General features: G+C 65.5%; 1 long non-coding RNA gene across 1 annotated transcript in view; it reads left to right on the top strand.

Moving 5' to 3' along the window:
• The window catches only part of LOC149853078 (uncharacterized), a 50,637-nt gene that overhangs the window by 6,917 nt on the left and 17,904 nt on the right, over positions 1-25,816 (top strand). The window contains exon 3 of the long non-coding RNA XR_016439159.1: positions 18,642-19,176. This is a non-coding gene — a long non-coding RNA (uncharacterized LOC149853078). The remainder of the gene's footprint in view (positions 1-18,641; positions 19,177-25,816) is intronic.

The raw sequence follows: 25,816 nt of genomic DNA, 5'->3' as shown, positions 1-25,816 counted from the left end.
GGCGGGCCGTGCGCGTGCCGGGTGCGCGTGGCGCCGGGATCTCGCTGCGGAGGCGTCTGCAGGGCGGCGGGCCCGTGGACGGCGTGGACACAGGCGGGGACAAATACACGCGAGCCTCCCGTGTGCTCCAGGCGCGGGTCTCGGAGGCGGGAGCCGGGCCGGGCGCAGCGCGCCGTCTTGGAGGGGGCGAATCCACGTCCAGGCGCGGAGCTGCGTCCCACGCGCGATCCAGGGAAGGGAGCCGGGTGCCCCGGAGCCGTGGGCGGGAGCTGGGCCGAGCCAGGGGACGCGGGAAGCACATTTCGATGCCGGCGCAGAGCGGGATCGCGTGCGGGGCCTCGTCCTGGGCGGCGGGTGCGGCCCCGCCGCGGTGGGAGTGCGGGGCGCGGGGCGGGGGGCGGCCCGGGCGCCTGGCTGAGCCCTGCTCGCTTCTCGGGCCGCGGCCGGGACTGGCTTTGCCCAAGCTCGGGACCAGGAAGGACGCGTGGGGGCCCATTCGCCTCGCACGCGGGGAGACTTGACCTGGTACCTCGCGGGGGGGGGGGGCGGGGCCAGCTAATTAGCTCCTTCGTTACCTGGGCAACAGTCGCGCACCTGAGGCGCAGTTGCGATGACAATGGGGGGCGGAGGGGAGTAAAACCCACTCGAGACGCCCCTTCCCCAGCCGGAGGAAGCCAGGGCACGTCCGCGCCAGGCCAGGCCGCGCCGGGGCGGGACCCGCCGCCCCTGTCCCCCGGGGTGGTGCACGGGAGGCCGCTGGGTGCGTGAGCAGGGCGTGTAGGGCGCGGTGCGTGTGCACGGTGTGTCGTTACAGGGCGTGTGCACGTGCGTGTGGACAACGTGTGGACAGTGTGTACCGTGTGTGTCTGTGTGTGCAGTGTGGATAGGCATACAGTGCGCGGTTACAGTGTGCGTGCGCGGACATGTACACGCTGTGTTGGTACAGGATGTGTGTACAGTGTGTGTGTACGTGGGTGTATGTGTATATGTAATGAACGTGTGGACACACGATGTTGGGCTCGTGCGTGTCTATAATGTGCACGTGGGTACAGTGCGTGTGTGCATGTGTCCACTGTGTGTGTGGGCAAGTGTGCGCGTGCAGCGTCGGCACGCGTGTGCGCAGCACGTGCCCCCCCCCGCGCACGCGTGCCCGTGCCCGCCCCGCGGCCGGGCCCGCCCGTGCGTTCAGCACCGCGGACAGAGGCCGCCCCCGCCCCCGCCGCGCTGCGGGGCCCGGACGTGCGGGGAGGCGCTGCCGGGGGCACCTTCACTCCCGCCGTCTCCCGCGCTGCTTCCAGGTGGGGCTGCCTGCCCGGGGCGACGCCCACCCGCGAGGGCTGGGCCGGGGCATCCACGCGTGCCGGCCCGGGGAGACCTGCGGGGCTGCGGGCCCACGGCCGGCGGTGGCGGAAGGCGACCCCGTTCCCCCCCGGCTCCGGCCGAGCTGTGCCAGAGCCCGCATCGGAGCGGGCGGGGCCGGGCCGAGTCCCGGCTTCGCACCTCCCGGCCCCGTGGGAGCCCGGCCGCGGGTGGGGGTCGTTCCCGGGGCCCCAGACCCCGCAGCGAAGGCTGGGCGGGGCCCGGGTCTCACGGGAGGGCGCGGGGGGCGGGCAACGCCGCACCCGGGCCGGAGCCTCCTGCCCCCAGCCGCAGACGGGCCAGGCCTCCCTCCTCTTCCCGTGTCCAGGCCCCGCGTGGACGGGGCCTCCTCTGCTTGCCGCCGCCAGCGACAGGCTCCGAGGTGGCGGGGGCGACCGCTCTGTCGGGTCGGTGCCCGGTGCCCCCGGCCCTGCCCTCCCCGCCTGCCTTTGGGCTGCGGGCTGCGGAGCGGGGGGCCGGCCTGTGCCCCGCAGGAGGCTGTGGCACCCGTGGGGCGGCGTCTGCTCTGCCGGGGGCACCCGGCACCCCCGGGGGGGCTGGGCCTCTCCTGCCTGCCTCGCCAGTCCCTGCCGGCCCGGCCCGCGAGCTCCGCAAGGTGCTGTGCTGGGGCGTGCGGGGCTGACGCCGGGGGCCTGCTCGCGTGTGCTGAAGGGATGCCCCTCGCCCTCCGCCACGGCGGGGCTCTCCGCGCAGCGCGCAGCGCGCGGCTCCGGCCGAGAAAGCTGGGCAGAGATGGAGCCGGGGCTGGCCCCGCGGCCCGGCGCGGGAGCCTGCGGCCCGGGCGGGAGTGCCGAGCCCGGGCTGGGGGCTCTCGGGGCCCAGGGCGGCGGCAGCGCAGGGACCCGTCTGCCCCGCAGAGGCGGGGAGCGGGGCGGGGCGGGGGGCGGCCTGGCCGAGCGGGCAGCTCCGGCCGGACCGGGGGCTGCGCGGGGCGCTCCGGGGCACCGGCGACGCGGAGCAGGGAGCCGTGTTGCGCCGCCCGTCCCCCCGCACCGGCGCCCGGTTCTCGGCCCCGACTCGGCGCGGGGGCCGCGGCCTGCGGCTCTCCGGCCGCCCGAGGGGTAGGCCTGCTTGCGGGCCGACGTGCTGCCCCGCGGCCCGGCCCGGCCTGCCCGGCGTCTCCCGCAGCCCAGCCGCGGCTCCTGCCGGGTGGGCGCTGACACGCGCGGGCCGCGCCGCCGCGGGCTGGGAAAGGGCCGGCCGCCGGCGGCTCTTTCTCGCGGGGCACTTCCCTTCCCTCTTGCCGCGTGTTTCCTCTCGTCCAGGAGGCCGCGCGGGCGCCGCTCCCGCCGCAGACACCCGCAGCGGAGCCGCGGCCCCGGGCAGCCCCGCGCGCACGTGGCTCGACCGCTCGGTGTAGACGAATGAGCCAGCGGCGCCAGGGCCGAGGGACGGAGGCCGCGGGGCACAGCCCGCGGGTCCCGGCCCACGCGCGAGCGGGGCAAGGCGCGTCTGCAGTCGCCGCCTTCGCGGCGGGGCCGTCCCACGCGGGACTGGGGCCGCGTCACGCATGCTGCCGCGCACTGCTGGGGCTCGCCACTCGCTCCCAGGGCACAGGCGCTCGGGGCCCGCGTGGGGGGCGCGGCGCCGGGCCGGCTGCACGTGGGCTGTGCGCCCCGGGCCGGGGAAGGGCGCTGACCTCCGCCCCGGGTCGGGTCGTCCCGCTCGCCCCGCGGGGCCGCCTCGCCCCCTCCCCCAGCCCGGCCGCGCCCCGCCCCGCCCCCGGCGGCCGCGGCCCGCGGAGCAAGTTGCGGGCAGAGCTGCGCGTCCCGGCGGCGCTGCGGGCGCAGGAGCGGCGGCGCCCGGCAGGTACGGGGGGCTCCCTCGCTCCGGGGCCGGGAGCCGAGCGGCCGGCCCGGGCTGCCCCGCGCGGGACAGCGGCGGGCCGCGGCGCCGGAGCGGCCGTGGAGCAGGCGGCTGGCCCGGTGCTCCGCTCCCGGGGCGGGGGCGCCGGGGGCCCGGCGGACCCGGGGAGGCGCCTTTAAGAGGAATACTTTCCCCATCCTGGAGTCTCATGACTCAGCTTTTCTGGCGCCAGGAATTTCCAGGCAGGCGGGGGCGGGGGCGGGGGGGCCCGCAGATCTGGGCTGCGGAGGGGAGAAGGGGCGCCGCGCCGCGCTGCCCCTCTCCGGTGCCAGCCCCCCCGCGGCACACTCCTGGTGTGCACCCGCGTGTCGTGTGTCCTGCCCCGCGCCGGCGACTATTGCACTGGGATGCGGGGAGCCGTGACGCTTCGGTGCCGGCCTCTGTCGCCCTGGGGGGCAGAGCGGATGCCCGCGCTCTCCCTTCACCTGCTGCGGCTTCTGAGTTGTCTAGCCCAAGCCCGGGGAGGCAGGGAGCCCGGGGGTCATGCTGCTCCGGGCGGGCTTGGTGGAGGGGGAGAGGCTAAGCAGAGGCAAGCAGGGCAGGAGGGCGCTTGCTGCGGGGTGGCCGAGGCCTGTTTCCAAAGACCTGGGTGGGTTTTTGTCTTTGGTTATCTAGCTGTATGAGTGTATGTGATATCATAAAGCTAGACAACCGAATGTAAAAACCGGCTCGCTCCTCTCCGCGACTCCCCATCGGCAGAGAGCTCTCCTGGCGCCCCGGGGGAGAGCAGATGTCTGCCCACCACCCACCTCTCCGAATCACTGACCGCTCTGCAGAGGACCTGCCTGCATCCTCACAAAGGCAGGGGTATTTAAAGCGAAGCGCGCCGGGCCTGTGGAGCAGGCATTTCGGGGTGGGGGGGCGTCTGGCCTTGAGTCGGCCTTTCCGGAGGCCCGAAGCCGGTGCCTGTGCCTAGGTGCTCATTTGCCTCCAGCTCCCTGGGCCAGCTACCGACCCAGACACTTGTTATTTGTCCTCCTTGGCTTTCATTTTCATGTCCGGTATTAAATGCTGCCGCGTGTCTTTGGGGAGCAGGACGATGCTCGTCCGCTGGAAAAGACCCCTCGGGTTTGTGGCCAGGTAGAAAGTGGCTTCGCGGCGTCACGGTGTGGGAGTTGCAGTCTGGAGGCCGTCTGCACAGAGAGGTGGCCAAAGCGGTGGGGGAGAAGCACAAGTCAGCTCCTTCAGTCACTCGCGCGTGTGTCGTGGGGTATACAAGCATTGCTCGCAGCAGGGCTAGACCTGAAGGGTGAAAAAGGCTCCTCGTCTCCGGGTCTGACCTCCGCCTTTATCTACCTGTCTGTCTGGTCCCTCCCCTGCCTGCTACCACTCTGGCTTGAGCACAGCTAGAGCTTCGGCTGTCCGGGATGCTCTCTGCACGCCATGCACCGTGCTGGGGTTAGTGTTTCCGAGCCTAATCCGCAGTCCCCAGTGCAGGGAAAACTCCAGCAACCTCAGTGGGACCCTCACTCATGCAGGGACTGCGGGTCTTGCAAAGCCCCCTGTGCTGAATCTGGCTGGCTGAAGCTGGAGCTCCCCTGGCAGAAAGCGTGCAGGACCAGGGCCAGCTTGCTGACACTTGAAGCGGGGAAGGGGTCCTGAGCAGCAGCTGCAAATGCAGTATGGTCACTGGTGACTTCTGGAAATCTTGCAGGGGGAAGGAAGGGGACACGGGCAAATCTGCGCTTGGGCTCTGGGCCTCCTCTTGTCTGCCACAGTGCATAGGACATGGTCTGGGAGCGGAGGCCAGGGAGGGCTTCCAGGCCCTGAAGCCATGTGGTTGTAGAGACCCTGGCATCACGTACGCCTCTGTGCCATGCCAGCTTCCCCAGGAGAAGTAGGCCTGGGCATAATGGGTACTGTCTGCAGGCGGTGCTCCAGGATCAGGGCCTAGTAAGGTGGCTTAAAGTGCTGGTGTGAGCTGGGTACCAAGGGGCCCGGGTGGGTGCTTTCTCAGTGCAATTTTTAACCAAGCAGTAATGAGGAGGCAAATATTTAAATAAAAATTAAGAATCCCACTAGAAACCGCTGTCCTTCCAAGCCCAGCCGGTACCTTTCTCCGCTGCTGCTGCTGGAACAGGGAAGCTCTGTCTCCCCCTTTTCAAGCCCACCTTGCTGGAGCCTGCAAAGCCTGGGTGCAAGCTGGCGGGTTCTGGGGAGAGGTGGAGGAGGGACCCTCCCCATCCGTCTGTGGGGCTGGGGGTGTGGGCAGCTGTGGGCCTGCGAGCATCTCTCGCACAGAGACGAGACCTGCTTGTGTGGCTGTGCTGGGGGCAGGTAACACACGTGCCCAGCGCCGGGACGTGGCTGGGTAGCGAGCAGTGCCGTCACCCCTGCGCCTCTGCGGTGTGTTGGTGGGGCGGCGCGTCTGAGCTCGGAGCAGCTCGTTGGACCGGCCGTGCTCGGGGCTTCGGGACCCCTGCATGTCCCGGGGAGCAGCGGGGCTCTGCATGAGCAGCGCTGGGTGAGCGAGGAGCCCAGCGAGGCGTTTTTACTGGGGTTAGGCTCTGTGCTCCTGTCCGTGGCCGTGGCCGTGGCCATGACCACCCCCCTCTTGTGCCTGTGTTGCTGTGCGCGGTCCTGTTGAAGTCATGAGCAACGCGCTACTCTAAGGAGCGAGGGGGGCAGGCTTGGGCCCAGGTTGTCATTTTTTGGGGGGTTTGTGCCTCTTCTTTTCTGCTTCCTTCAAAGTTGCTCCCCCTCTCCAGGCCTTGGCCGAAAACCTCCCTGCTCTGGGTTTGCCTCTCCCTGAGATGGTGCCTCTTGTGCGCCAGGGGCTGAAATCTCACCCTCCAGGGTGTTGCCCTGCCAAAGGCTTTGCTAGCAGCTGGGGGTGGTGCGGTGCGTTTGGGGCCTTGGCAGATGGAGAGCCCACGGTGCGGGGGGCATGGAGGGACCTCGGCATTCACGGAGGGGCAGGGCTGGGGGCGAGTGGGGCTGGGGGACAGCGGGGCTTTTCTTCAGCGACCCGGCAGCACGGGATTCTGGGGGAAATTCTTTAAAGCCGAGCTGAAAGCGCTGGCCCTGGAGCCGTCGTATCGTGCGGCCCTTTGTCCAGCTGGGACTCAAATGGAAGGCAGGCAACTTATGTCATTAGTTGGCCTTTCATCCACAGGTACTCGGGGAGGAAAAGCGCCCCATTGATCCGCCGCGAGCGCGTGGCCTTCACCTCGCGCTCCGCTTTCACAGCCGGCTGAATTGACCACACTTGGACGCGGAGGTCTTCAAGGACCCCGCAGAGAACGAACTCCAGGGGTGAGGGAGTGGGGTGCCGGGCTCCGCTCGGGGAAGCAGGCGTGGCAGCACCTTTCCCGGGGAGAATATGCCTTCGCGTTTGTTCTTGGCAAGTCAGGCGGGGCCCTGTACCGAACGTGTTTCCAGGTGTGCCTCTGAGAAGCAGCCTGTGCCAGGTGGTTTTTCCCTCGCTGTGCTGAGCTGGTGTCAGAGCCCCCCAAATCAGCAGCCATTCGTTCCCGTGGGCTGAGCCCTGGAGCCCTTGGCAGGGGTGAATCTTCCACCGACTTCCCAGGGAGCTGAGGCTGCGACTCTCACAGGAGGGCTAGAGGCTCACCTCTGCTCAAACAGCAAGGGGACCAAGGTGCCTGATCCTCTTGGGTCACTGCAAGCCTTTCTGGCCGCTACAGGGTCAGCTCCCCGGGTGCTGCGCCCCTCTCCTGGGCCTCAGCAAATCTCGTGGAAGAGATCCACCCGGTGCATCTCTCGCTACCTTAGTGTACGGCGCAGCACCCGGTCTGCTGCAATGTGCCCAGGACCCGTGCGCGGAGACATGGCTGTACGCGGGGTCGCTCCTGAGAGCCACTCACTTCTGCGCGCGGGGCTAACTGGGCACTGCTCCACGCCTAGACAAGTGCTAACGACGCGCCGGGAGGCTCAGAGCAGTGGAAGCCGGGCCGTGTTTGCGCTGCCGGCGAGGCGGACCCGTGCTTGGCCCGGCTTCGAAGCACTGCCGCAGCCCAGCAGATGCTTCCATTTAAAACCCTGCCGCTGTGCTGCGGGCACCTGGGCCCACGCTGGACCGCGGCAGGGCGTCTTTTCCCCGCGATGCTCGTCCGTGGCTTGCAGGGAGGGGACAGGCTGAGGCCCACCAGGGAGTGCGCGGGTTCCTCGGGGCTTTCTCTTTCCTTCAGACGACTTGTAAACCAGTCAGAAAGAATTTCTTAAAATAGGTTCCACTTTAAGGACTTATCTGCTGAATGCCATTAATTTTCTGGGGTTTGTTAAAAGCAAACTTGGTATCATAGCAACTGAATCTATTCCAGGAAATCAGCCAATGGGAGTGCGCGCTGTGTGCAACCGAAGGCAAGAGCAAGGAGCTGTGCGGGTTTATTCCGGGCGTGTGTCACAGCAAGCGAAGTTTGAATCTTGAGGATCTCGCTCCCTTGCCCGCTGTTCCCCCCGGCGCAGGGGTGGGTGGTCCCCCTCCTCTGCAGGGCCCCCTCGCTCTGGGTCTGCCCAGGCCCCGGCTCTCGCTGCCGCCCGAATCCGGGTTCAGTGCAGACGGAATAAATCACGGGAGCAGGAATTCATGTGGAAGCCACTTGATCATCCGTCTTCGCAGGGGGTGCAAGGCCGGGTCCGGCCATCTGCTTCAGGGTCCTGTCTCCAGCCAGGGCTGGGACCACCTGCTTCCCGGGAGGAAACGCTGTGGCAATGGGGGGGGGCTGTCTCGGACCCCCGTCTCTCCCAGCCTGGCTCTGAGAGCTAGAGCTTGGCTCATGTGAGCAAGTGTGGGGGCCGTGGGCAGGTGACCTCCCGCAGTCTCCCATGGGCCACGAATACCAGCATCCTGCGCACAGGCCGCTCAACCCCTCCTCTGCAGCCCAGGCAAGTTCGCCCGCCCTGCCAGGGCCCTCTTCCCCGCTGCGCCCGCGGGGCTGGCGGCTTCCCCTCGCCAGGTGCCTCCGTCTCCTGGGGTTTGAGCTGCCGCGAGGCTCGTTGCCAGCCACGAGTCCCGTCTGCGCCAGGGCTGGTGCTTGCGCAGGGGCAGCATCCCCAGCTCTGGGCCGTTCCCACGCAGCCTGCTCTGTTCCTCCCAGCAGGGTCTGGCTGGTCCTCGGGGGCAGGAAATGCAGGGCCAGCCAGCTGCTGTCAGCTCAGCCCCACGGCCCCCCGGCACCAGGCAAGGGCCTGAAAGGGCCTTCCTGTCCCCTGGCTTCGCCGCCTATTGTGCAAGGCGTCCTGGCACCGACCGGCAGGAAGGAAGCGGGGAAAGGGGCCGTGCCACCCGCGGCTCAGCTCCAGGCCCTTTCACCGCAAATAGAGGCTGCTGGGTCCCGTCCCAGGGCTGCGGGTGGGACGTTCAGCGTGGCCCAAGGTGCAGGCTCGGGCTTTCTGGCGTCCGAGCGTGTTCGGCTGGCGGCTGTGGGGCAGAGCAGGTGCTGGCACGTCAGGGCAGAACCTGATGCTGCTTTCGAAAAAATAGTTGTTCCCCGAACTGTCGCTTTCTGCCCTACTTTTAAAATAGAAACAAGGCCATGCCTGGCTGTACGGAGGGGTCCGTGGGTGGGCTGGAGCGGCCCAGGACAGGCCCCAACCCCCGGCGTGCCCAGAGGAGGAGGAAGGCTCCCTCCCTGACCTTGCAGGCTGGTACCTGCTCTGGCTGGTGAGCTGGGGGGACGCAGATGATTTCCCAGCCCTGCCTCACACTCGATTAAAAAGGGAAAGTCGCTCATGATGAAAGGCATCACTTAAAGAGGCAGAACGGGAGAAGCCCCAGACATCAACGTGTCCCCGAGCAGGAGAAAATGAACCACATGGATGCGTTTAACTTTGGGCCATTTAAGAATAACCACGGAGCAGGCCCCAGTAAATTACCTCTTCTTCTAATGAGCGATGTGTCGCCGCAGCTGCCAGCTCCTGCTCAGCCCCCCCAGCCGGCACCGGCAGCCCTGGCAAGCTCCTGAGCTGCTAATTTTTATAGATGTCAGGCTCAAGTCTCCAACCTGGATAAATCAGCGGCCGGAGGGGGAGGAAGCATTGCGAGCATCACTCAGCTGTCCTTCATTACCAGGGAGACGCCTCTCCCCTGGCAGCCGGGGCTGCGCACGGCTTCGGGCATGCACGCTTACACGTGTGCCACCGTGCACGTGCCTTGGCACAGCAGGCGTGTGGGTGAACACAGAGGACCACGTGGACCTGCATGCTGCTTCCCAAGCACACATGCACATGGGTCCACAGTCATGTGGACTTGGGGCACACCACGCACGCCCATGGAGGTGTGCCCATGAAGTCCTGAGGAGACACGCTTGCCCAGGAACGTGCACATGTGCACATACCTGGAGATGCCCCTGTGGGAGGTGCTAGCTAAGGGCAGAGGGCAGCAGGGGTGACTTAGCTTTAAATGCCGGAGCACTGAACAGCCTTGGCCCCGATCGGGCTCCTGGCCGCGGGTCCGTGCGGGGCTCAGGCCTGCTACCAAGTGCTGGTGCCCCAGGTAGCCAGCTCTAGGGGCTGCACTGTGCAGAGCCGGGAGCTGGCTCTGTGACTCTGGCTGTATCTCAGCCCCTGGGCCCAAGTCCCCGCGGCCAGGGGGCCGTGCGTGGAGCTGCACAAGAGGGGCTGGATATCACGGGGCTGTCAGCCTGGGCAGACAAGGGGAGGCAGCAGCACTCCCAGCCCCAGCCCTGGCATGTGGAGAGAGGGGAAGGGCAGGGGTGTGTGGGCATAGCAGGGCTGGTGACTTGAAAGCCTGGCAGCAAAGCATGATGTGCAGGAGCCTTTTTTATGGAGAAATTATTATTTACAGTTTAATATCTTCATGTTTCTATGGAAACTCGGGCCTGCACTGGGTGGAAACATCCCCACCAGCTGGGGAAATGGCGGCGTATGACAGAGGGGGAGCGGTGGGGGGCGGGGGATCTGCCTGGTGGAAATCGGGGGCCCGGTGCGATCTGCCCACCCCATGGCCGGGCCGAGCCAGCTCGCAGCTGGTGTGCGAGGAAAGCGCCGCGGGGCTGAGGAGGGGCAAGCGGAGCTGGCGGTTGGTGTGTCTTGCTTCTGGGTGTGCAGATGCATGTGGCCGTGTCCTTTGTTGGAGCAGTGTGAGATGCATCCAGGTACTCGCACTGAGCTTGGTCCTGAGTCTTGGGAGAGACCCCCAAAGGCCCAGCCCCAGGTTTGCCGTAAACTCAACCCAGAACCCACGGAAATGTTAAAGACCAGGCTGCAGAGTCAGGCCTTGAAAGCCTGGAGGCACCAGCACAAGGCTGGCCTGCGGCACCTTCCTCCCGCCCTTCCCTGCAGGACCCTGCCTCATTCAGCACGTGGGGCGGGGTGGGGTGAAGGCAAGGGCTCTTCCCCCGGCCACCTCACCTGGTCTGGTGCAGGACTGGCAGGGGGCATGGGCAACGAGGCACTCAGTGGGGCAATGCGGTCTGGTCAGCCCAGGGGCTGGGAGGGGAGGGAAGGTGCTTGGTGCAGAGGGGCTCTCCGGGGAGCTCAGCTGCTGAATGCTAACAAGCATCTCCAGGGCACGTGCATGCGATTTGCACCAGGGCTTGGCTGTGATTTACCTCCAGATAAAAGCCGAGGGGAAGGGGAAGTGTGGCGTTCGCTGCTCTGCAGTAACTGCCTGTGGGCACGCTGGCTCCCCGACTACCTGGCTGCCTGCAGGAGCTCCCCACTGGTTTGCTTTCATTGTCCGTGGGTGAGAGCAGCACAGCACGGCCAGACATGTGCTGGTCTCTGCTCCCGTTCTGGACAAAGACTGACCTGGTCGTGCTGCATCTCCTTCCCCTTGCCTGGCTCAGGCCCCCGCTTGTACCTTGGCCACTCCAAGGAGCAACAGGGAGTGGCCAAGGTACAAGCCACAGCAAAGAAAAGCACTGGGCCCCCTTTGCAGCAAATGGCATGGCCCGCTCTGCTGGGTGTGTGCCTGTACATGCATGTATGTGTGTACGCGTATGTATATATGTGCATGTGGGTGCATGTGTGCGTGCATGCTGAGGTATATGTGCATGTGCCATGTGTGTGCACGCCGTGTATTTAAGCCTGTTGAGAACGCAGAGCCATACACGTAAGCCGAGGGTGCAGACACGCACGTGAGATATTGTACGTGTGCCCTGGCTTCAAGGGGCAGAGGCAGCAGAGGAGCACAGGGAAGCCCGTCGGGTTTTAGTGGTGGCGGGGGCTCAGCGTCCTTCCCTGCCCCAAGCCCAAGAGGCAGCGAGCGAGGGCCGTCGGGGTCGCGCTGAGGAGGGGGCAATCGGGCTCCGTGCCGTGCCGGCCGAGTGCTGCGTGCACAGACAGCATCAGGGCAAGGGGCAGAGATGGGCAGTGATGTGCGTTGGGGGGTCTCGACCCGGTGCGTGCCAGAAGTGTCCCCCTGGGAGCCGTGTGTGGCCCCCGCCCCTTGTGGAGGCTGAGGGCCGCAGGGCTGGGGGTGGGGAGGCGGGAGTGTGCTCTGCTCGCAGGAAGTGCTCATGCGGAAGGAGCATCGTGCTGGCAAAGACCTTCTCCCCCTAATGCCCAGTGACAGCCTCTCGCCAGCGGCTACGTCCCCGCATTAGCCACAGACCAGAGGAGCGAAGGTGTGCGGCGGCCCCGCTTTTGTCAGAAAGTATCTATCACCGCAGCGGGGAAAGGTCAGGGGGAAAAGCAGGCAGCAGCGGCCGGGGGCAGCACAGCACGGCCTCCCCTAGCCGCTGAGCAGCTTCCTCCTGCGTGGGAACGAGGCCGTGGCTGGCTCTTCCCGGGCCAGCGGGTCCCTCTTGCTGCTCCCATCCCCCGGGACGGGTGGAGCTGGTGGCATTCGCTCCCCGGACCGACCTGGCATGGGGGTGTGCACAGGAGGGCCCTCTCCTCCTGCCTTGCCCCCTGCTTCAGGGAAGGGCCTCTCCCTTTACGTCCCCTCTGGGCCTCCACTGACACCCTGGGGGCTGGGCTGACTGCCCGTAGCAGGGGTCCGGCTGCGATGGCGAGAGGAGGGCAAAGACTTCCAGCGCATCAACCCAGGCTAGCTCTCCCCAGCCCCAGCAAGGGCTCAGCAGGCCAAGGCAGGGACCCACGTGGCGCTCGGCTTCGCGTCGGCAATGCCACGGCTGGGGCACGTGCCTAGCGAGCTGCTGCCAGGTCTGGGATTGCTCCCCCAGCCTCTGGGGAGGCTGTGCTGGAAGGGAGCCTCTCGGGGACAGGGGTCTGGAGGGGGCTGCTCGAATTTGGAGTTTGCAAGGCACTGCCAGCGAGTGGGGAGATGGGTCTCATGGAGGGGAGGGGAGGGGAGGGGAGAGCAGGGGGGATCTGAGACTTTGCCTCCCTGCGGGAGCGTGGATATGCTGTTCCCTGCATTGGAGCTGATTTGAGCCGAGGTGGCCGACTGAGCACAGGCAGGGAGGCCGGGCCTTGCCTGACCCAGACAGGCTTGGCCAAGTCTGTCTGTTGGGTCTCAGCATCCAGCCTCCCGCCCGTGCCAGGGGTCGGGGGACTGGCCTGGTCTGGGCCCCTGCCCCGCGCCGATATGGACCCGCTCGCTGTCCCGAGTGCCGTCTGCAGCGGGGCTGGCTTCCCTGTGGGGCTTGCAGGGAGGGAGACAGCGCCATGTGCCGAACCGGGGGCAGGGGGTACGCATGTACAGGGCAGAGGAAGGGGCTCCCTCGTGGCCCTGCTCTGCAGTCTCTCGTCTGATGCTGCACCCCTGGCTGCTGGGCTTCGGGGCTACAGGCCGGGTAGGGAGGTGGGGGGCTCCTTGCCTTACGCCCTGCTCCATCAGCCCGTGCGTGTGGGGCTGAGACCCTGAACCAGGCTCATGCTCTGTGGGGAGCAGCAGGCTGGACCTGCCCCTCGCTGGGGGCGGCCGTGTGTCCAAAACTGCCCCTTGTCCGTCCAAAGTGCTGCACCCTGCCATAGGGCTGGTGTCTCCCGCCGCCGCCCAGGGTGCAGGGGTGGGGAGAGCCGTGGGTGTAATCCCCGCCGACCGGTCCCTGGCTGGAGCACCGGCTCCTCTGTCTGGAGATTGATTGGAGCAAGGGCCTGGCCGAGAGCGAGCGGGCGGCTTCTCTAGGAGACGGGGCTGGTGGCATTTCAATGCAAACCAGGCGGGAACAATGAGGTGTGTTTTTTAAGGGGCTGTGAAAGGGGGGCTTGGGGATGGCTGAAAAGCAGCCGGGGGGAGAGGGAGCCGGAGCAGGCCCTCCATGAGTTCAGCACGGCCGCGAGAACAGCTGTGAAAGGAGCCCAGGCCTTTTTCCCACGCCCAGAGGAGCGGAGCGAGCGAGGGAGCCCTCCCCGCGGGGTCAGCTCCCGTCACATACACACTGGGCGCCGACACGGCCACCCTGCCCGCCCATGCGCGCGGCTGCAACGCGCGCCCTGCCACGGAGCACGCCTGGGCTCGCCCCCTCCCTGCCCCGGGCTCTGGGTGCCCAAAGGGCCCATGCAGCCCCCGCGGCAGGCATCCATGCACGCAGGGGCCTGCGGAGGCAGGGTCTGGCAGGGACTCTTGGGAGACTGAATCTGGCTCTGCAGAGAGCACCCCTTTCTCCTCGCGCCTGGGCAGGCTGCTGCAGCTCAGCCCCTCCGTGGTGTTGGATCCCGAGTACCCAGAGCTGGTCTTGGCGGGGGAGGGAGGAGGTTGGCGTGTCTGGGAGCCACAGACTTGGAATTCGTGAGCGCTGATGTGGGGTCCCGCGAGTCCCCCGGGCTCCCGGTGCCCTGCCCTGGCACAGACACTCGCTGCAAGATGCCTTGGTCCCCTTGGCACCCCGATGTGCGGGGCGGTGTGAGCAGGGCCCTGGGGGAGCAGCAGCCAGTACGGCCTACCCCGGGGCCGCGTTCGGCTCTGGGAGCCTCAGACGCGGGCAGCGCTCGAACGGGCCGTTTACGGCAGTGCCCGGCCGGGGGCGAGGGCTCATTGTTAACCCCCCCGGCTAGTAAATCAGTGCCCGTGCAGACGCTGGTCGGCGGGAGCAGCCTGCTCCGAGCACTGAGGTGGGCTCCGTGCCCCTCGGCCCACATGCAGGACGAGGGATCGGGTCCCTGGCAAGCGGCCCGCAAGCAGGCGCTATCCCACCAGGGACGTGCGTGTGCGTGTGCATGTGCGAGTGCGTGGGCAGGCATGGCCGAGCGTGCCCGCAGGCACGGACACGCAGAGGCAGCCAGCCGTGGGATGTCAGGGCTGATCCCGGCTCGCCAGGCTCCTTGTGTACATTGTTTTCCACTAGATTTCCCCTCAAAAGGGAGACGGCTGGGGCTGCTCTTTAGTCCCTGTCCCTCCCCGCCCCGAGCGCCTGCTCTGGCCTAGGAGCCCTTTTGTCTCCCCCGTGGCAGTCTGGGCCCCTCCTGGATGGGCCTGGCCCTGCTTGAGCCAATTACTGCTCCCTGCCTGCCTCTCCCGGCTCACCCCTCTGCCCCAGCCCCCGGCCACCCACCTCTTTATGGGCTGCCTTAAGCAAACATCCCTTTGCTATGCTAAACTGGGCTCCTCCTTAGACCTGTCTGCTTTAACCAGCCCAGCCTGGCCCTCAAAGCCTGGCCCTGTTCTCCGTGCCCTGCACCTTGCACAGTCGTTACCCAACGTAAGGGGACCAAGCGGTGCCAGACAGCGTCTCCCACCTGCTTCTGCCCTGGCCTGGTGCCCTCCCGAGGGCCCAGGCATTACGTCCCCACTCCCCAGAGCCAAAGGCTTGGAGCTCCTGTTGCCAGCTTGACTCCTCGTGGGCCGTGTGACGTGCCTTCCCCATGCCTCAGTTGGCCCCTCTGTAGAATAGGGCCGTCCCTACGCTGCAACCTGCAATGAGACTGGGTGGCGAAGCTCAGGACACGGCCAGAACAGGAAGAGGGCTCATGCCTGCGATGTAGCCCTCTGGACAGGCGCCACGTGACCTCGCAGCCAGTGCCGGGAGCCTCGAGGCGGCCGCCCCACCCCTGCGCCGGACCCACCCGGGTCATGTGCATGCAGCGGCCGAAGCCGCCTCTCCTGGGTTTTTGCATCTGAGCTGGTTTTCCACCCCCCCGCCCCCGTTCTTCCCTCCCCCGTGTCTCTTGCCAAGCCCTGACACTTGATGGCAGCCCATTCAAAATGCATGGCAGCCCCTTCCGGGCGCCCGGTCCTTTTGAACTAAAAGGATTTTCTCAGAGGCTAAGTTCAAATGTGCGGCCGTGATTTATTTATCACCCTGCCATGTATTATTCATTTATTTAAAAATGTATGGCAGCTGCGCGCCCAGGCTCTGCCGCCGCTTGAAGGGGAGGGGGCAGGGGGACGGCGACTGCCCTGCGGAGAGACCCTGCTGCTGGGAGCCGTGCTCGCCGGCGACTCGGCCAGACCCTGCTCCCCAGCCCCACGGCAACCGCGAAACCCCCGGAGTGAAACGGGTCCAGCGTGGTGGGTCACGAGGCAGGGAGGTGTCGTGGGCAAAGCACCGGCCTAAGGCTTGGTGAATGGTGGCATGGCCCCTGCTCCCCCACAGACGACCCGTGTGACCTTGGGCAAGTCCCATGTTCTCCCCGTGCCTTGGCTCCTCCACGCACCGGAGATGCAGCCCTGCCCCGCGGTGGAGGGCCCAGCTCCCAGGCCTTGGACTTGAGAGGGTCGGGGTGGGCACAGCGGGCTCAGACAAGTGCCCGGCACTCTTGAGTCGGGAGCTGTGCCAGACGCTGCTGAAGATTTGGGGGTGGGCACGGCACGTAGGGGTGAATCTCCCAAAGCAGCCCCGGGCGGTGGGGGCCCCGATTCCCATGTGGATGGAGATGTAGTTCACTGCGCTCCTCTGAAGTCAAGGAGAAGAGGGAACAGATTTGCACCTTAGAGATTAACCAAAGCAGATATATAGCATGAGCTTTCCTGGGCTGAAGCTCGCTTCATCACATGCAGATGAGGAAATGAGCTTTGGTCCACCAGCGCTTGTGCCATGCCCATGTCCATATATAGCTGCTTTGGTTAGTCTCTAAGGTGCAAATCTACCCTGGGCTCAGGCCTGTAAAGGAGCTGGCTCCTGCCTTCTCCCAAAGGGACTGCCAAGCTGGGGTCTCTCAGCTGCCGGCATCTCCCCCGGGGTTTACCCAAGGGGCAGCCTTAGCGGCCTGAGCGTCAAGTCTCAAGCAATGGTCTCTGGTTGCAGCAGGGGAAGCTGAGGCTGGATATTAGGAAAGACTTTGTCACTTCAAGCACTGGAACAGGCTGCCGAGGGGCTGTGGACTCTCCATCCCTGGAGGTTTTGAAGACCTAGACAAAGCCTTGGCTGGGATGATGTAGTTGGGGCTGGCCCTGCTTGGAGCAGGGGGGTGGACTGGATGACACCACCTCCAGTCCCTCCAGCCCTCATGTCCGGTGATTTGTGATTCACGCGTGGTGCTCGCGGGCACACGTGTGTGCTGCTGCCCACAGATGATGATGCTTTCCCTCTCCCACGTGCTGGCGTCTGGGGAACCCTGCCTGCGATCTGGGTGTTGTAGGGACTTCGCGTGGGCCTGCTCCTGGCTTTCTAGGGTCACCAGCGGGGTGGTGGCATTTGTCCCTGAGATGGACCCGGTGCTGGCACAGCCTGCAGCCCTGTTCCCCTGCGGAAACGGTGCAAAGGGCACATGGCAGCATTTCCCCCTCCACCTTCGCACCGGTGCAGCTGCTGGCAGCGAGGAGCGGGGCAGACATCCAGGCGCGCCTCCCAACCCGTGCTCCCAGTGGTGCCTTCTGGCCTCCCATTTGCATGGGGCGGGCGGGGGTCGCCCCGAGGCGAAGGGGAGTTCAGGTCAGCCCGGCGGCTTTTTGTGGCCCTGCGGTTTGACTTATGGGGCACGTCTCCCCCGCGCCCGCGGAACAAACGGGGCTGACAAAGCGGGGGAAGGTTCCCAGGGAGGAGTTTCTCTCCGCGGGGCTTTGAATATTTATGGCGGCGTCGGGGCCATAGAAGGCCAATGCTGGGGGGCGGGGGAAGCCGGCCCAGCCCCAGCCCCTCCTTCTGCCTTTCTTGCCCCATCTCTGCTGACAGACAAACACAGTTTCTTTCTCCAAAACAAAGTCCCTGTCCGGGCAAGCGCACAATGCAGAGCCATTATCCAATGGGGACAGAAAGGACCGGGGGGGACGGCTGTCTCCGGACAATGCACACAAGTGGCGAGCGGAGAAGCCCCTATTGTGTCTGGTCAGGAAGGGCTGAGACCCATGTCTAGGCCCTGTGAATGGGATCATTGTGTCTGAGCCCTCCATCTTCCCGGGCACCCACCTTCCCGCCTGCTCCCTCCCCCCCGGCCCCAGCCCCAGCCCGCCACAGCCGTGCAGGGCTGCCGTGGCCGCTGCGACGGCCTGCTCGGGGCCAACTGCTCCCAGCCTTCGCGTCGGGAGAAGGGCGACCTTTCCTGTCCCAGCCCGTGGGGCTCCGGGGCGTGCCGGCGCCTCTGGCCAAGGGGACCAGAAGGGGATGGGGCACGAAGTGGGAGGGATGTTGCATCTTGGTAGCTAAGGGAGGAGCCCGGGGCCACAGGACTCCTGGGCGCCCTGTGTCATGGGAGATAATCTCTTCCTTGCCCTGTGCCTCAGTTTCTCTGTCTGTAGAACAAGACTGGCAACATGGAGCAGCTGGAGGCTGCCAGGCTCGGAGGCCCGTGGCCTCATGTTTGGGGAGTGTTTGAGGCAGTGACTAGAGAAGGGCAAAGCTCCTGGCCTCTTCCCCAGTCTTGCGACACCCAGGAAAGGGTCTGAGGGGCAAAGGCAGGCCCTGTTCCCAGCTGCCTGGACACCAGCCTGCCTCTCCCTGAGGAGCAGAGGCATCTGTACACACCACGGCGTTCGATCCTCGCTAATTTAAAAGGCCTGGAAAAGCCAAGTGCTGACACGGTGCAATGTGCTAGGAAGCTGTGGCTCGCGAGAGGCAGGACGCGGGGCTGGGGATCGGGGTGTCTCGGTTACGATTTTGCCTCTTGCCTGCTCTGTGACCCCGGGCTCATCGCTGCTTTCAGCGTGGTCCAGCTGTATCCCATTAGCCCCGTGTCCTGGCCGGTCTCCGGCGCTTGGTCCCTGCGTGGCATCAGCTGGACCCGGCACTCATTCTTTTTCAAGCTGGTGCCTTGAAGGCTCTTGACCAGCTGCCTCGTTTCCCAGCCCAGGGGTGGTGTGTGCAGCCCGGACCCTTAGCTAAGGCTGCCAAGCACTGGGGGGCCATTTTGCAGGTAAACCTACAGCAATTTTCTTGCACCTGGCGAGGAAGGACAGATTCATGGCCAAGCTGGAAGAGCTGGGATCGGTTTTCGGCTTTGCCCATGTTTCATTTTTGATGTCACTTAATCTAGCCCTGCCGTGCCATGGGGCATAGTGATCCATCACGTGCATAGCCCCTCTCTGTACAGCGCTGGGCAGCAGGGGCCCTTGGGTGCTGGGGGAATGTGGGCCGCACGCTCTCTTTCAGGACGCTGCTTTACAGTCTCTCTTTTTTCTTTTCCTTTAGTCTTTTGCAGAAAAAGGAAAAACCCTCCTCCCAATCCATGCATCGCAGCCACTGCTACTGCCCGGGAAGCGGGATGGAAAGACACATGCCTTGCTAAGGGGGACAAGAGCGAGCCCGGGAATGCACAGGCTTTGAAGGGCACGTATCTGGGAAGATTGTGCTCCTCCGGGAGGAGATGTGACCTCCAGCGCCCTGCACGCGCATCAGAGCTGGCTACACGCCTGAGTGCAGGCAGCAAGATGCCCGATCCAGCCTTCCCCAGGAATCAAGGGGGCGCGGGGACAGACACCAGCCTACTGGTTTCCTTGCAGAGACGAGTCATGCCTCCCCGGGCCTGGGGCAGGCTGAACGATTCTCACCCTGGGGCAACGGCCTGGTCAGGAAGAGGCTGTCTTCTGCCTGCAAGGCTTGGACTGCCCGGCTTGGCTGCACGGCTCTGAGGCAAGGACGAAAGGCTGAGGGAGCCCGGGGTGGAGGATGCTCCCAGTCGTGTCCACATGGATGCTCGAGGCCCTGGGAGCCTCCCGCAGAAGAGGTAAGCACTGGCTTTTCTTACTTCCACTGATGACGTGCTGCTCACGTGCCCCCACCACCAAAGGCTGAGTCCGAAGCCGGGGGAGTCGCTGAACAAACCCCCCTCGGGCTGCTTCCTGGGGACAAGGACTGCTGCAGGACAGCGCGGGCCAGGGATGGGGGCGAGGGGTTTGCAGGAGTGACCTGGGCTCGGACTGGAGCACGGGACCGAACGTCGCCTTTGGGAAGCCAAGGATGCTGGGAGTCCCGGCCCTGGCTGCAAGCGGGACTTAATTCAGAGGGGCCCGAGCCTTGCTGCAGCACCTGGCCAGGAGCGCGGGTCCGCACGGAGGACTCGTGTGCATTGTCCGAGGGCCTGGAGGCTCCGGTCTTGGGCGGAGGCCCCGCGGTGCTAGGGGCTGTTCAGAGGCAGCGCAGAGAGAAAGTCCCTGCCCTGAAGGGCTGGCAGGCTGAGCACAGGGCAGCAGGCGATGGCTGCAGATGGGTAGCGAGGTGTCTGAGCACACCGGGTGGGTTTCCTGCCCCCCTGGCATCTGGAGCTCTGTGAGCAGTGCAGCCAGAGCGGTTTGGGGCTTGGCCGTGGTTTGCAGGGGGCGAAGGAGCCCGCGCCAAAATTTGGCTTCCTGGAGTTGCCCGGGTCGGCCTTTTGTGAGTGGCATCACTTGCTTCCCAGGGGGTCGGGGCAGGCCTGAGGTCGAGGCCAAGTTTTGGGGCTTGATCCTGGGCTTGTCTGAACTGGGCACTGCTCAAACCAGAGTAGGGGGGCGGTGAGGTGCCCGTTCCTTATGCGTTTCAAAGGGAGGTGGGCACTGATATTGCTTAGGGCCCTTTGGCATCCTGGAGGTGGAGGAAGAGTGGGGAAAAGCCCCCCGGGCACAAGTGCTTCAGCGACAGCTCCACCTGGCTTCCCCTGCCCGGCTAGTGCTTGCCCTCGTGGCGGCCAAGAGGCGAGTGGGCTGTGTGAGGTGGACACAGACCACGCCGTGGCTGTCAGGTGGTGATAGCCACGTCAAACCTCTCGGGGGTCCCGGCTTTGCACCTCAGGAGCAACCGGGCACCCTTTTACCCTCCGCCCTGGAGGAAGGCCCTGCAGCTCCGGTCAGTGCTGTCACTGCCACCGGGCGAGACCTTCCTGTCTGCGTCGTGGGTCCGTGTCCTTGGGCAAGAGTGTCTGGGCAGGGCTGAGGTTTGATGGTGGGCGTGTGGCGAGGATCCAGCATCTGCAGCTGTGAAGAAGAGAGACCCGATCGGCGCGGGCTTTGCTGCACGGCACAGGACGTTGCTCCTGCAGCTGAGGGCCGGGGCCCCCGCTCGGAAGGGGCAGGGGACGGGGCTGCACAAACGCCGGCTCGCAGCAGGTCCCCACCTCTTCTCAGCTTCGGGCCCTCGGAGCCAGTACAGAGCAGCCTCGCACGCCTCCAGTTATGGCACCCAGGTGTGGGTTCGCCTGCGTGTTCAGGGGAAAGGTCCTGCTGCCCCCTCCTCTCCTGCAGACTTGCCCGACCCTGCTTTAAAGGGGGGTTTCCCCCAGGACCCGGCCCCCCGGGGCAAGGGGGTCCCAGGACGCAGCCCGGCCCTGCAGTCGGTCTGCAGAGCATCACGCTACCGCACCCGCACCGTGCCAGGAGGGCAGCCAGCCAGCCCGGGGGAGGTCACGTGGGCAGGTCTCGTGGAAGCCTGCCATATGGCAGCTGTGCCCCCCGCCCCCACGTGTCTGCTGTGCCCTAGCCCACCGCCCCTCCTCGCCTGCAGCCACTAATCCCGCGTCCGCTCGCAACCTCTGCTCCTCTGGACGCTGGGCTGGGGAGGGGGCACTGCTGCCCGCAGGACAGGGCCAGGTGTGGGCGCCAGCACCGGGGGCTGTCGTGCCACCGACTTAAAAGCACGGCCCTGTTGGCTTTGCTTTGCTGCATCCATTTCCAGCGACGGGCCTGCCCAGTGCAATCTTCTTTCTCGGCGCGAAGAGGGGGCTGGTTTCTCCCCCCCGTTCTCCCGTGCGGCCGGGGCGGGGGGGCTGGAGTGAGCTGGGCGTGCTCCCGGCTGCCCAGCAAGTAGGGCGCCCGCAACAGATGCTCGTTGGCTGCACGAGATGGGCGAAGCCATCTTGTGCCTCCCCGGCAAGCTGTAAAATGGCCGCCTGCCCCACCCCGGTGTGGAGCGCGGGCGCGAGACGCCATCTGCAACGCTGGCCCCCCATCCCGCTTGGCCTTTTTATGCAAAACGGAATTAATTAGATTTGAATATGGTAATTAAGCCAGCCAGCTCTCCAAGACGATGAGTTTTGTTCTTTTCTTTTCGCTCCGGTCCCCCCTCCCCCCCGGCCCGCTCTCCCGCCCCACGTACCCTCCCTGCATCCTAATTACACGACTCGCTGGGGAGGGCCGGCGTCTCCTCCCGCCTCGTGGCTGGGCTCCGTCCTGTCTCAGGGACCCCCACGCCACGCCGTTCCCGTGGGCAGACTTCTCTCGGAAATGCCACGTCTTGCCCGTCTCCCCCATTGCCCCTGCCCTACGTGCCATGTTCACAGCCCCGCCCGGCTTGTTTCAAACCATTTGGTGAGCGGGTTCATCTGCTGGATTAATCATTGTCCTGAACGGCCTGTCTTGGAGGAGCTGGAGCTGGTGGGATTCTCTCGGCCTCGGTGCTTGCACGCTCGTTGACGGCCGCTGAGGTCCGAGCTGGGGTCCCCAAACGCCCAAGTGCTCAATGTCCTTTGGCTGCCCCTTGGGCTGCTCTGGGTGCACGTGCGCTCAGAGCCAGCAGCTGCAAGCAGAAGGAGGCCGGCGTGGGCAGCAACACGGGTGTTGGGTGCCGTATGGCTGGAGTGGGACAACTATTTCCCCCAGTTCAAAGCAACGTCCGCGGTTGTGGAGATCTCTCCCTTGAGCCCCCAACAGCCCCATTTTCCTTGGGTTTTCTCCCAGGTTAGTTCCAGCGTAGGGGATGGAGCTGTCCCTAGCTCTGGGGGCGCTTGTACACATGACGAAACGTGCCTTTTGCGTGGCTTAATGGCGTGAGCAGGGCAGCAGTAGGGTGCGATGGGCCGGGAGCCGGGGTGATACCTGGGGAAATCCCGCCCCACGTTGGAGGGCAGTCTGTTTTTCCCTGGACTTCAGCCAGGACAGGGTTGTTGTCGGCAGGCAAAGGCGGGAAGCCCTCTCAGGATGTTTTATAATCAGGGGAGGGACGATTCAAACCCTTCCTCTCCCCGCCTTTCCTAATATCGTCTCGATCCAACTCTCCTCGACCCGGCGTCGCTGCAGTTTGTGGGTGCACAAGGGAGGACACAGCCGGGCACTGCAGCTCCGCGCCCCTTGGGGCGTGAAGCTTTTAGGACAAAGTTGTCAACGGAAACAAGCTTTTCTTCCCGAATTCCCCCTGCCACCTCCCAGGGTTGTTTTGAGGTCGGGACAGGTCATTTGCCCTAGTTCAGGGACTCATGCTTGGGCACCGCTGGGAGCACAGCCTGTGCCTCGGGCCTCAGTCTCCCCCATGGTCAGTGCAGCACTTTTGAGCCTCTCAGCGCTCAAGGAGAGGTGGGGAAGGAAACGCCAACATTTGTCATATGAGGGGAGGGACAGGCCCCTCCTGTGGCTGAAAGGCGGTGCGCGCACCGCACGGACGAGGAGGCAGGTCCCCATCGCCTCTCTCCCTTCCACCTTGGCACCAGGCTGGGCGCGGCTACCCGGGACTTCCCACCTCTCGGGCACAGCCGCTTCCACTCAGGGCCTGCAAAGGTTGTCTCTGGGGGCTGCAATCAGGGCACGCCCCCAGGACAGGCAGGAAGCCCCAGGAGAGCCAGCGCTGCCCTTCCCCTTGGGCTGCCCATGGTGCGGGGCAGGCAGTGCTGTCAGCCCTTTGCGAGGGCGGTCGCGAGCCGGGTGGTGCCGGCCGCCTGTGCTTAGGCAGCTATTTTGGGACGTGCCAGGATGACGCTCCATCATGCTCTCGCTTTGTCGGAGGCGGCTGCAGCGGGTGGCAGAGGAGGAGAGGTTGAGTCACTTGTTTTCCCTCCGCCGGGGAGGTGCCGTGCCTGGTGGCGGGACGTGGGAGGAAGCCAGGCAGGCAGGACCCAGCCGCGCCGCCTGGGAACGTGCTTGCCACAGGGAACGGGGCTGGCCACCGAGGGCCCAGAGCCTTGCTGGCGTCATCAGACGCTTGGGCGGGTTAGAGAGGTCTAAGCCCAGCGCTGGAGAGTTCGGCCCAGCCTTGCAGTGGGCCCCTGGGCCCCTGTTGCACCCGCACCGAAAGCCCCTGCCCGCTCCCCACCGGAGGGGACGTCCCCTGGCAGTTGGGGAGCGCTGGCTGCCTGCCGAGAGCCGGCCAGAGGCACTGGGCTGGATCCGTGCTCTCATTCCTGCCTGGGAAATGGTAGCAGAGGAGGTGGAAAGTGCCCCAAACCCCGCCCTCCAGCTCCCTCTCTTGCTTGCTGTGGCTGGAGATGTGCCCAGGGAGGTCCTAGGGGGCCAGGGCTTGGACCCCCCAGCTTCTCCTGGGTGCGCGCAGGCAGAGCATTTGCTGTAGAGGGGCACCCACCCCCAGGGAGCTGGGCGGTGACGGGGGAGCAGACAAGGAGATGGCCTGGTGCTGACCAGAGCACTGTCCTGGGGCCCAGGAGACCTGGGGTTTATTCCTAGCTGTGCCACAGACCCCCTGATCTTTTCCCAGCCTGTGCCTCAGTTTCCCCCTCTAAATACTCACTGGTCTTTCAGCCATCTACTTTCAGGGCTGCTGCATCCACCTGCTGCCAAGACCTCCACTGTCACTCCTGGGCCACGTTGGCATCTGTGACTGTGTCGGTAACAGGCAAAGCAAGGCCTGTTTGTGGCTTTGTTTGAGCACCTGCAAGTGGCTTGGCCCAAAAGCCCCTGCCCTGGAGAGCCTGCGACTGGGGCTGGGCTCTGTGCTTCGCTGCAGGGCACAGGGGCTGGGGCGAGCCCCTGCTGGCATCTGTGCCTCATCCGGGCGGGCGTCCCGGCCAGAGTTCAGGGGTGTTTAGATGCAGATGCAGGACTGAAATTGGGTGGTGGTGAAACAAGGAGAGCTCCCCCTGGGAACCCAGGAGGGTAACGGTGCACACATCCACTTGCACGTGCACATGCGTGTGCCTGTGTCAGTGCCCTCCGGCGGAGGGAAGCCAAAGGGAAGAGGTGTGTGTCATAGACCATAGAGTGCTCCCCTCCGATAGGGATTTTCCTGGCGCGCGGCTGCGAGAGGCCCGTGCTATGGAGCTCGAGTCCTGCGGCTGCTCTGCAGCCTGGCGCCGGCTGGCAAGTGCTCAGCGACTGCAGCTGGTTTCTATATTTGTGCCGCACCCCAGGGAGCAAACCCGCGGAGAGCCGTGGCTGCAGCAGGAAGCCTGGCGGGGGGGAGGGCTCCCCCCGAGTGCCGAGGCTCAGCCGACCGCTTGTGTGCGCCACGTGCCAGGGTCACAGGGCAGAGGTGGCTGTCCACCTGGTTCCTTCATGTAGCAGCCCAGAGGTGTGCACCCCCTTCCCTACCCGGGGGTCTGGAGAGCCCAGTGGGGAGGAGCTGGAAGGGGCTTCCCCGTCCTTCCTTCCTTCCTTCCCGGCTGGCTGCAGCCCGGCTCGGAGCGGCCCTGCGCTGCAGAGGCGTGCGCGGGCTCTGGCCTCGAGAGATGTCCAGCCCTCTAATGCAAGCTGGCACCGGCCCCGAGGGAGGGGTTATCTCCTGACTAATCTCAGGGGATGAAAGCCCCCGACTTTCCAGCTGAGTGCTGGATGTGACCTACATAGCCGGGCTCCGGCTAAGACCCCCTGAGCTGCCGCCGACACCCGCTTAAGGAGACAACCCTGGCCTGGCTCGCTGACGTGCGCTAGGATCGCTGGGCACGTCTGAAGGATGGCAGCCGGGCTGACCTGCTGGGCTGTCAGTCCCCAGGGCTGGTGCAGGCGCCCAGGGAGGGGAAGGTCCCCGGGAGCTGGGATTCACAGAGCCACGGAGATCCTGAGGGGCCCAGCGCGGAAGAGGGAACGAGATGCAGCTGTGGCAGAGTCCATCAGTGACTGGTGGGAGCAGGGGCGAGTGCCTGGCTGCCTCCTCCTGCACCCTCCTGTGCCCTGCCCCTGGGGGCACAGGACTGATGCCAGCCACGCTGGGCACCTGGAGAGCTGCTGCAGGCTCGCTGCATGCCCAGAGCGGCCCAATTTGGTCCTGCTCCACAGGTGATTTATATGCAAATGATGCAATTAGCTTTGAGGACTATTTGCAAGTGATCTACCTGTGGTCAGAGCTCCGGTGGGAGCCTCTCAAGCGGAGGTGAGGGACAGAGCGGTTCGGGGTGGAAGGGCGTGTTCCCGGGTGTCGTGGGAAGGGGAAAGTGGGTGTTTAGAGTCCACTGGAGAGGGTGGGCTCAATCCTGCCGGGTGCTGAGCCTCCCATGCTGGGGGTGGTGGGTGGGGACTAAGGACCGAACCGTAGCCTGTGACTGCAGGGCGGGGGTCCTGTTACTTGAAGATTGGGACGCGCTGTGCCCGGTGCTGCACAGAGGGAGCCCTTGACCCGGGGAGTCCCTGGTCCACCGAAGGGAGAGAGGAACAGGGCACGAGAGCCTTGTTCCAGAGGCAAAGGGTGCAGGTGATGTCCCGTGCAGGCCCCAAAGCAAGCCGTCAGGTTTGGCC

Source organism: Crocodylus siamensis, chromosome 14 (assembly GCF_052110815.1).
Source record: "Crocodylus siamensis isolate JL-2025a chromosome 14, ASM5211081v1, whole genome shotgun sequence".
Taxonomy (NCBI): domain Eukaryota; kingdom Metazoa; phylum Chordata; order Crocodylia; family Crocodylidae; genus Crocodylus; species Crocodylus siamensis.
Note: the sequence above shows the minus strand (reverse complement) of the source record. Positions and strands in the feature narration are given on the sequence as shown.